At 31.2% G+C, this 12,546-nt stretch overlaps 1 long non-coding RNA gene across 1 annotated transcript in view; it reads left to right on the top strand.

Annotated features, from left to right (window-relative positions):
* Window positions 1-1,975, top strand: part of LOC145284048 (uncharacterized) — a 43,156-nt gene extending 41,181 nt beyond the window's left edge. Inside the window, exon 2 of the long non-coding RNA XR_013868787.1 lies at window positions 1,480-1,975. This is a non-coding gene — a long non-coding RNA (uncharacterized LOC145284048). The remainder of the gene's footprint in view (window positions 1-1,479) is intronic.
* Window positions 1,976-12,546: the final 10,571 nt, after the last annotated feature.

Here is a 12,546-nt window from a genome sequence, read left to right on the forward strand (position 1 = left end):
GGAAGGGAGTGATGGTCAGAAAAAAAAGTTCCCCGAAGGCCGAATGAAAGACCGGAAGATCAGTCAGGCAAGAACAAAGAGATTATAAAAATATCACTTGGAGAATAGGAGAGATATAAAAGGATTGAAAAGATATAGAGGACTGTTATATATATATATATATATATATATATATATATATATATATATATATATATATATATATATATATATATATATATATTATTTACTATAATAATTATTAAAGACCTACAGGCACTAGTGTTTCATCCTTTCGGAAATCACCAGTGCAGGGTGCCATAATTAAAGCCAGTTGGAAGACTCGAACCCCGGAAACAGAAGTCATGTCTGGTTTCATTAGTAAGGACACGAACCACTAGGCTACCGTCAACCGCGAGAGATGCAGTTAAATTTAAACATTTATTCATGATAAATGCATTTAACATCAGTAAGAGTGATCTAATCATTATATGACGATCTATGCATATGAGCTAAGTTGACCGACTTTATTACAACTTTCTTAAAGGGGATGCCATTATTATTTACTATAATAATTATTAAATATCTACAGGACGATTGATCGGAATCGGAAATCAGTATTTAGAGTATGAAAATCGGTATGGAGATCGGAAAAATTTGGGCCTAACTTCCGATTCAAAAACCGAGTCTCTTTTTTTAGTTGCTGGTAGTAATCATTAAATTATACATAATTCTTCTATTTTAACCTTCCAGCAAAATGTTAATTTATAGATAATAATGATGAAATTAGGTAAAAAAAAAAAATTATACCAGCAGAAATGGCACGGTAAAACTGGATAAAAAATGGCGCTATTGAATAAGAAAGAAAACAGAGCACGAGCGAAAAATATAGATGAAAATCTTATGTAAAATACATAAGGAAAAACACATAAAGATTGTTGTCAAATTAAAAAGAAAATTGTATTTATATTTAGAAGTAGACCCTAAATCAAATAACCTTCTCCTCCCTTAAAAAAGAAAGAATGGAATTCAGACGATTTTAAAATCGCAAACAGAATCGTTCATTGTATCAGCATCGGGAATTTAGAACAAAATCGACAATTGTATCGGGATCGGAAAAATATTGGTATCGTTTCATCATTAGTATATAAAATCAAAATTCAATGAGGAATTAAAAATAATTACTGATACTATCTCCCCAAAATGGGTACCCTTTGGATGTGATTAGGTCAGTTATACAAAAGAAAATAACAGAGTACTCTGTAAGTAAAATTCAAACGGTTAATAAATGTCTAATCTACTGCGTTTACCTTAACTGGGGGACAGTAAGCGAGAAATTTGCAAAGCAAATAAGCTCAACAGTGCAAAATTTTTTTATTTTACTTCAAATGTAGGTGTAGTGTTCTCTACGAGAACGTTAATGCCATTTTCTCGAAAAGATATTCTACTCCCCTATCATAATAATAATAATGTGATTTACAATTTTGAATGTAATTGCAGTGCCAACTACATGGGTCGAACAACATTAAGATTGGATGGAAGAGTGCAACAACACGTACCTACCAAAATCAGAAATGGGACATGCCAAACAAGAGACGTAATTGCCAATACATACGGGTCTTCAATTAACCACAATTGACCACCTTATAAAAAACTCGACTTGTGCAACGAACTTTAGCGTGAATTCTTTTTCAATCCTGAGTCGTGCTCACTCATTATTTCATTTAAAGATCTTGGGGACTGTTCACGTTCGGTTGAGAAGGCATCCTCTCTGTAAACAGAAGGAATGCCTCTTGAATTTGAGCGTGGTTAGTCTCTAGGATCTTCGAATAATATAACGTTGTTGTATTTTAATCGATTTCCCCAATGTTTCCGCCATACATAACCTAACGCAACGTGATTTTATTTGTACATAATCTCGATTCCAATTCGTGTTTTTTTTCCCTCAAAAACAAATCCCTTAATACAGCTTTAATAAAGCGAGGGAGAAACCGGTCAGCTGACTTCCCCATTTTTTTTCTTCAGCCCATTAACTTTATTTTAAACGTTGACTTTATTTTAAACGTTGACTTTATTTTAAACATTTTTAATCATGAATTTAAGTCTTCCCTTCATGATTGCGATATATAAATATTGTACCCCTCAAAAATCGTTGATATATATATATATATATCAGAATACTTTCATAATATTTTTGGGAGGCAATATTTTTATATAAGACAATCCCAGCTAAATAAAAATAGTTCAATATACTAGATATAGTAAAAAAAATTATAGTTTTTTATATTAAAATTTTATTAAAAAATATAATTTTTTAAAACAAAAAATTATTATTTGAACAAAGAATACAGTTTAAAGTAATTACCTTAACCCATGCATTTTCAATGTAGGCTCATCTCTTCATACGAAAAGTCATTAGCAAAATGAACTTACTCACATTTGGACCTCCATAATTACAAATTCACAAGAGAAAAAGAAGAAATAAAAAAACATATGCCCATGGTTATCGATCCTCTGTTTCGTAAAATATTTTTTTCACTAATAATAACAATTAGCATTGATATCCCGAAAAATTGAGTCATAGGAAAACCCTAAAAAATATCTTAGTGACCCCTGTAGTTTGAACTGTCTTTATGATATACGGATCCACATCAAACCCACGGTTCGAATTCTTGCAATGCAGAGCTAACCCCTCTTTTCCTTAGTAGAGAAAAAGAAAACATGTATTAAACATTTGAAGAAGGTCGCAGGGTATAACAACCGAAACACGTTGTGCTAAAAGCACATAAGATGAGAATAATTGTCCGGTTAATCAAAATAATACAAACATTTACATCTCATCTAAAAAATTCAGAATTGCATGAGCCATCACGTTCATTCTTTTTTTACCTCATTTTCTCTTCTCCATCCCTATCTTACTCCATCCCTATCTTACTCCGTCTCTGTCTCGTCTATTTCTGGTCTGTTTCAGATTATGTTTACTCTCTCTTTTCTCTGCCTTCCTGTATTACTTTCTCGTAGTTTTCTCTTTTTGCTATTGCTATATATCCTCTCCTTCTTTTGAATAAATATCCTTTTCCTTCCACGAACCCTTAGAAGACATCGCCTTTTCTTAGATTTTCTTTCCGGAAATGATCTGAAGTTGGAGAAAGCAACTACATCCTTTGTTTTCCTAAGGAAAAGTTTTGCTCCTACAGTGTCATTGATATCTTTATCATACTGGGACTATACTGAGTTTGTTATGTTTATATATTCAAATCTTAGCCAAATAGTTAGACAATATGATCAGTAATGGTGGAATTTGGGTAGAGCTTGATTATTTAACAGGATAACTCAACAGAAACTTATTTACATTAGATTTGAAAATAATCGTGTTATAATCAGATGGCAAGTGGCGCCAGGTTATTGTGTTCCACAGATTGACATTTCTAGGAAATAAACTCTGTCCATGGAATATTCGTTTAGTTTATGGCGCAGATAGAGCCGCAGGGAAATTGTTGACAGTTGTTGTAGCTAGAAAAGTATTTGTTGCGATGTCTGCAGGATGGGGATGTAGATTGTGTTGTGTATATAAAACATATTATGATATTTGGTAAAATTTAATAGAACTAATTAGCAACATTTTATAGACAGAGTTGATTTCCTTTACTGTTACGTATTTACTATTAAGCATATGTTCATGTTATATACCATATTTGCCCATTGAATGAATAACAACTAGGTCTATGACAAGAGAATATTCTTTTCATTGTTTTGACTCTGGAGTCTGTATCCGTTGATATTTTATATGCTTTTATATAGAGGGATGTGGTTCTCGGTTGCTTAACTGTGTCTAACTGTGTTGGATATATACTGGAGAGTCAAAACAATGATACGAATATGCCGTTGTCATAGCCCTAATAATCACTAATGGTTCTAAATAGGAAAATGGGAGATAATTCAAAATGCTAATGATTGTCAGCGAAATTACTTCCGCCTGTGATCTTTAGCCTTCCTTTGCACTGATACTGCTGCCTCAACTGTTCTACCAATACTAATTAAAAAAGTATCAACTTATTCATAGAAATAAATTCTCCTGTTCTGTACATATGTCTTTATACTGTATGCATATAATTTTTCTTCGAGATCTAATAGCCTATCCCCAATGCATATCCATCGTATAATGCTAATATTATTTCAAGGACAGATGAAGCACCCTTTAGCCTTGGTAGACAATCACCTAAAAATGGTGTGTCGATGGAAGCGCTGGTCTCAATTATGCCTCTTTGTTGGCGTGAGGAAGGGTATCTTGCCTATAAAAATCTTTCCCCTAACTAAGGAAAAACTTCAAGAGAACATCAGCCGGATTTTAGGCTATGTAGTTTAAATACTGGCCGATTGCGTGAAAGATCTAATACTACTGTTTAGTTACTTGAGGGAAAATGTATTGACCCCTGTTGTGTTCAAGAAATCAATAGCTTTTCAGGCTATGTAGTTCAAGTATATTTTCTTTTGGTTATAGACATTGCGAAACTTGACAAATCAGGGTAGTGTATTGGCTACCATCGTTAAGAAACAAGCAATCATCAACATCTTTACAAACAATAAAGAGTTCCTTGGCAAGAACCCAATGCACATCACTGCTTCTGGCAAGGTTGTAAAAAAAATCAAAACTAGTACATTAAATTAACGAATTAAAAAGACGGAAACCATTAATTACCGGAATATTTATTGAATTAAATTAATTTAAACTTAAAAAGAAAATGCATACATTTAAAAATATACTAAATTGACTTTTATATCTCATGTCTAAATAATTTTCTTTTTTCAAAGAAACTTATCGATTTGCAAAAAAAGAAGAAAACAAAAAGAAATCATCCATTTAAATTATTTTAAAACGGTAATAAATTGAGCTTCATACTTTACTAGCGAGGTTACCCGGACTTGCCAGGATCCATGAAAAAACTAAGTTGAAGTTAAATATATAACATCTTTATATTAAAACCTCCCTCTAGCTCTAGCTGCTCCTCCCCAATACTCTCTTTCCTCTCTGCTGTCTAATTCAATGGAGTTAATGCGTTGATAAAAAACAACGTCATTTACCTAAGCCATCCACTTTTATGTGATGTTGTAATCACATATTTATTGCTACTGGACAAAACAGAGTAGAACCAAATATAATGACATTTTTGATCCTGGATGATTTTGTATGTAAAATAAATCATTCTGTCGCTCCTATATATAATTACCTACAAAATATAAGCTAATGGCAATGATTCAAATCAATTTAACCCATACAACTCAGAGTAGAACAAAAGTTTCTGTGATATCGTCGCCACACTTAAAAATATAAAAGTTTCATATTAGTAAGGAAAACCTGACATCACTAGCACAAGAGCAAAAAATTATGATGAGAAATAATGTTGATAACAACAATTTTATTGCTCTTTGACAACGCCAACTAGAAAACAAAATATGGGCTAAGCTTTTGTCAGTTATTTATTTATTACATCTGCAGCACATAATATATATATATATATATATATATATATATATATATATATATATATATATATATATATATATATATATATATATACTACATATGCATTAAAAAATATCCGAAAAAGTTTAACCCATATTTTTTTAAAATTATGTCCTTTTCTATATTCGTTTAAAATATTTTAATTAATTCTCATTACATATACTAATAGCAAAATTCATGTTTATCTATAATGATTATTTTGCTAAAGACATTTCCTCTGAAGAGATAGCCATGCATTGAAAATCCATGGATTAAGGAAATAACTTTAAATTTCTTGTATTCCTTGTTTCAGATAATATTTTTATCTTAAAAATTCTCTATTTTTTACTTCACAACATTCAACTATAAATCCTACAATTCTGTCTTTGCTCTATCTTGTACATTGAGATATTTTATTTGGCTGGGATTGTTTTATATAAAAGTATATCCTCCCAATAAAATTTTGTATGACTGTAAACCGCACGATTAATTAATCTGTTTTTTTTTTTGCTCATCATTGTTCGTATATATATATATATATATATATATATATATATATATATATATATATATATATATATATATATATATATATATATATATACTAGCAGAAGTACCCGTCGTTTACTGGGTTCAAAAACAGCCTACAGAAAATGGACTGTGATTGATGAAAGTATGATAGATTATGAAAAGGAGGGGGCTGTAAAGAGATAAGTTTTGATACTCAAAAATTTTAACCTTAGCAAAATATTATGAAAGTAAAGATAATTTTCGCGAAAATATATATTTTCTATATCAAATTTGTTTCCATTCGTAGCAAAGAGTGACCAACAAAATGATTTCCTTACAAAGCGAAAATGTTATATATAAAATAATATAAATATACAAGAAATAAATGTTACCATAGTTAATAAAAGTTACTTTTATGTTAGAAAAGTTCATTGGTTTGTATTTTTAAGTAGTTTGTGAATTTTTTTTTAATTCACGAACCGGTAAAAAAAAAAAAAAATCAAAATGCAGCGACTTTGAAATGGAGAGACCCGTTTTAAATTTGATTCGATTCGCGCTGAAATTATTTTAAGTAAAGAGCATTAAAAACTATTTCAATACAAAAAAAACATGAACTGAACTTTAATTGACTATGGTAACATTTATTTCTTGTATATTTATTTTTCAGATAGTCGTTTGTTGGCTTTTCTGCTAAACACTCTTACTAAATAATATCGACGAAATATAAAAAAAAAATAAAGAAACAAAAACAGTTTTGAAAAATAATGAAGCTTTACTTACTTTAGTAAAATAATCCCAAACAGCAAAATGGGGTATTAAAAAATTTAAAAATTACTTTAGTTTTTTAAAGCAAAGAATTTATATAAATGTGAATAAGAAGAAAATAGCACCCTTTTCAAGCAGGACAGCTTCGTTTCAGTTTTACAGTTTTGAACGGTGTAGTATTGCACAGTCGGATTCAGAGTTGTTCTATTGTAATGTAAAGAATATGCAGAAAGGGTTGTAATCAACTGAATTCCTTCAAGTACACCGACAAAAAAAGCTTAAACAGATATATAAATAAAAATAAAAGGTTATGTAAATGTTTTAAAAAGACACGTAATCACGTGAGCAGGACTTTTTCCCCTTTTGACACGATAACAAGTAACGTTCTTATTTTTATTATTTATTTATTTATTTATCTATTTTCTAAAGAGTGCCACGTACAAGTGGAAAAGGAAAAAGCAGAGTTATGCAAAATTTGTGTCGAGAATTGTCTAAAGTTCCGACGTTTTTGGCTTTCACTTTAATAAGAACGTGAATTTATGAGGTGAATTTATTCGACACAATATGATTCAACTCAAAAAAATAAATAAAAGCTAATATGAATTAAGATTAAAGTTAAGGTGTCATTGTGGACCCTCACCGCTCTTAAAAACCTTGTGAAACTTTGTGACATATTTACATTCTATGGAGGTCAGGTGCGAACGAACACATAATAATTTTATTATACCATATTTCTTCAAACTGAAACATAATTATCAAAGTATACTTACGCAAATAGATATGAAAAGTCTTTGTTAAAGTTTGTGCTATATTTCCATGGAGTACATGCGCAAACGCAGACCCCACAATTTTATTATACCATCCATATTTAAGTTGAAACATACTTATCAAAGTATTCTTATGTAGATCTATATCAAAAACCCTTGTAAACGTTTTTTTTCTTCATTTTTTATTTCCATACTTTGTAGGCCACGCGCGAACACAGACCCCACAATTTTTATGAACCACCGTTCTGCCAGATCAAACATACCCATTCCTGATCCTCGATAAATCTTCTATCATTATATGCAATCAGTTTTTTAAAATAGTCAATCATATAGGAGCCTATTCGTGACCACACACACACACACACACACACACACACACACACACACACACACACACACACACACACACACACAAACACACACACAGACGTTCAGCTTTATATTATATTATATATATTAATATATATATATATTAATATTAGTATAGTTTGGTTTTCTAGATATAGATTCACTGAAACCTCGGTGTTTATTAATGGTGCTCGATGGAGGACAGAGCAAGTATATGGCATGTTTATTATACAAACATTATTGGTTACATATGTGCATACATGTTTCAGTGGGACCTAAATTTAGAGAGACCACTTAATCAGACTGAAAAAGGAGCAAATTATACCTCACCCCCAAAGTCATAGATTTCTTTTATTAGTGTGACCAGCCATACGTCAGGCCAAGAACTTATTGTGTTATCTGCAGCTGCACTAGGCATAATCGGTTCCAAAACTATACATATGTTTCTATATATTTTTATATGCCTCTTCTATATATTTTTGCAAACAATAGGACACACATTTTCTGGCTTTAATTTTGCTCCTTTTTTCTGTCTGGTGAGGTAGTGTCTCTAAATTTAGGTTCCACTGAAACATGTATGCACTTATGTAACCAATAATGGTTGTTTAAAAAACACGTATGCATATATGCAATTAATAGTTTTTGTTATATAAACATACTATATATAAATATAAAATGTTTAGCCCATATTTTCTTCTTAGCGTTGTAAGAGAGCCACGAAATTGTCATTATCAACATTATTTCTCATCGTTAATTTTATTGGCAAATTTGTTCAGACAATATGAAAGCAAGTGTTCATAAAGAATGAAAATCTTAAAATCTTCTAATAAAAGGACCGTGTTTTTTTTTTCAGTAAAGAAAAAATATATAATCATGTTTTTCGCCTAGCGCCATATGTGTTTATGCTTGTGTAACTGAGATAGAAGTTTAAGAATGTTTGGTAGCGAAATATAATATGTGCGTACATATATATGCCTTCAGTAAGGAAGGTGTGTGCGTTCTTCCTTGGGTGTACAGAGGTTTATGTGTGTCTCTTTTTATTTATCAAGAGTCTTCGACCCTCTCCCTTCTATAGAATGCGGACAATTTCGGGACTGAATATTCCTCTTGCCGTAGCATATTAATTAATTATTAATTATTGGCCTGGCGTATAGCTAGCCACACTAATAAAAAATCTATGGTTTTATAAAGTACTTACTTTAAAATCTAACATGTCGAAGTGTGAGCACAGTTGGTTGGTTGTTTTTGTTTTACGGCATATCAACACTTTTCAGGTTATTTAATGCCGAATTCAAAGATTTGGAAGAAAACATTTTTAATAGAATATATTTGTTGTTTTCAAGTCGGTTTCTATTTAACCCACAGTTGTGACTCTAACAGGTACTACCACTCCGGTTCAGAGTGGACCTGGGAGCAATGGCAGTTAAAGGGTGGCTCCACACTCCCCAAAGCCAGCAAGCTGGGGCCTCACCACTGGATATAGTTTAAGGTCATATCCAGGACCGTGAGCACAGTTGGTTTATTAGTTTACATATTATAGTTGTTTAAGTGATGTAACTGTTGCAAGCGTTCAAAAGAAAGGGAATACCTTCACTTTGTGTTTTTATGAAGCATTGCTTGCTTATCATAAAATTCAATTCAATGTCTGCTTTAAATACAGACATGTGTTTGAAGGGTTTTAGAAATTTACTTCGAAACTAACTTATTTAATATAACATTCTGATGGGAAAAGCATTGTTCAAGCAATGCAATGTTTGATAAATCTTTTTTTGAACTCCACCCTCCCTCCCTCCTCTCTCTCCCCCTTTCTCTCCCAAAATAATGAATATGAGCTGGTATGCCGAATTTAAACACGGTCATATAGACAAAAATGCTGCTGAATGCTCGGGTTACCCAACTTCATTAGTTGTTTTTGAAAACGCCAAAAATATTGTTGCGTAGCGGGGAAATAGACATTCATATAACGGTAAACAACATAATACAGATAACGGAGGATGGGACATTTATATAACAGCGAACACGGCGACAATGATGGCAATTCTTATTAAGTTTATTACCTTCGATGATGGGAACAGACAGTTAACACTTCGGGAGGGTGTTTCATGTACAAGATGATGGAACAGCGTGATGTATAAATAACTGAAACAAACATTACCTTTCATGGTTGAAGATGACAAAACAAAGACATAAATAATTTGATGATCTTTATTCATACCAGCTGATGATGATGATGGTCAGGAATTCAATTGCCTTTAGATTTCTACATTTTTTCCCTTTTCTGGTTGCTTAAAAAAAAGGCTTCAGCTAACCCAATTCTCTTCTCTGACTCACGAATTCGACTTTGCCTGAAATCTCTAACTCAACTCTGAACTCATCTAACTGCCTCTCTGAATATATTGGATGTATCTTTCTTTGTGACGTCAAAACGTGCTCCATCCACGCGAATAGTCTCACGTGGATTTTACATATCATATGCGTCCAACACGTTTCTAGCAAAACAAAAACATTCTTTAATTTACATTGCCCGATATCTTAACTAACTAGTTGCATCGTTATTTATAAACACAATAGATAATGCTCTACATTCCTAAAATCGTATCTAAATAGCAATATGTATTCACATTTAACTTTTGAATACTCGGTTCGATTCTAACCTTTTCTTTTTAACAAATATAATTTTCTACTTATCTACAGTGTTCCTTTCCATGTAACGATATCACCAAACTTATTCTGGATGAACATAAATCGAAGTCGCATGAAATAGCAGAGGAGTAGTTACCATTTTTCATGCATATTTGTCAAAAAGAAATCCGTGTTCAAAGTGTTTTCACATTTGGACACAGTCGATCAAAAACAATAATCCGTCGACAATTAAAAACATTATGTGCAACCATTTTAATGCAACATATGGGATTTATTTGCATTCTTATGTAACAAGGCAGTCCTCAATCAGCTAATTTAAGTCGACCAAAGACACAGACGTCAGCAGGCAATTTTTTAATCTTTCTAATTTGGGATTGGCTATAATATAGAAGATCTATAAAATAGGGAATGTTTTTAAACTTGAAGGAAGAAATAAAAAATGAACACAAATGAAGTAACAATTCTCGTTTACCAAGACAATGCACCATGTCATAAGTTTATCACAAAATGCCCCCCCCAATGAAGTGCATTTAAAATTCCATTCACACTTACTCTATTTTTCAGATGTGAACCCCAGTAAGTATTTACGAATTTAAGAATGCTGAAGGGAAAGTAATTTAGCTTCAATGAGTAAACGATATAAAAAGGTGTATTTTGATGTTGAAGACAAGAAAATAGTTATCTAATTATTAGGTTAGCATTAGTATCAAAGAATCAACATAAAAAGAGACTATTTTATGAATAACGCGAACAACATAAAAAGAGACTATTTTTATGAATAACGCGAAATTCTGTCTAAAATTTGTTGTTTCATGAGTTAAGCATTAGACTGGATGGCGTTTTAATTGGCTGGAATAAAACGTTGATTCGATCTTGTTTTTATCAGGAGTTAATACATCAAACAACATTCACTGATGCTGCTATTTTGAACACATAAACAATAAAGTGATCAATATATTTACATATTTCAATATTTTTGATGCACTTAAAACCGTTTTTGCTAAAAAAAAAAATAAAACGTTCTCTCAATATGAAATGTTATTTTCAAGTAATGAATTTTGAAATAAAAAACAAAATACAAAAACAAAAACAGTATTATTTAACATAAAAAATAAACATTACGATAAAATAATATTTTACATTATTAAATTAGATTTTTAGAGATTCATAAGCATTTTCACAATAATAAATAAAATCTAAAATCTAATGCGAATCCAAATGTTAAGCTTATTAATGCTTTGCTATTCTTGTTAATGAGGAGCCTCAGACAAATCGCCCCACCATTCTATACAAGTAATATAAGTTATTAATTTTTAATATGTATGAACACTTTAAAAAAAACATTGGTAATAATGAAAAGAACACTTGAAGTTAGTCATAGGAAAAATGGAGGTTTTTATTGCCAGTCGGACATAGTTTTAGTAGTAACCTTACTGTCTTTTTGTATTCCCACCTTCCTTAAACATACCCGCAAGTTATCTCTTTTAATCAAAACATTCTAAGTTGGATGGAAAAGGATAATATATTTATGTTAAATTTATATAAAAAACTAACCCCTACTGTAAATTCTAAAATATTTGCTTTTCTTTTCCACCACATACCCGAGAATTACATGCGTTGAGAGAGGAGTTGAAGATATCGTTTTGCATGCATATTTGTTAATAATATATTTATGTTAAGTTTATATAAAAGCATCAGCAGCCAAGGTTTTTGCCTCTATGCAAGATATTTTGTTCATTGGTTAATTAAAAACGGGGAACCATCAATAAATAACAATGTAGAGTATTAATAGTATTGTATAATTACATTTTGTTATTTGAATAATAAAAAATGTAGAAATAAAAACTTAAATTTAAATGTTTTAAAGATTATAGAACATTTTCACAAAAAACACACACACATACACATAATGCTACACTTTAAAAATATTAAGGTTTGACAAATCAGAAGAGCATCTGTGGATCGTCTGCACTTGCTTGCTTGCTTGCTTATTTGCCTGCTTGAATCGTGTCTTCTATGATCGGGCGATTC

This window comes from Euprymna scolopes, chromosome 8 (assembly GCF_053919585.1).
Source record: "Euprymna scolopes isolate OS-2025 chromosome 8, ASM5391958v1, whole genome shotgun sequence".
NCBI classification, from domain to species: Eukaryota; Metazoa; Mollusca; class Cephalopoda; order Sepiida; family Sepiolidae; genus Euprymna; species Euprymna scolopes.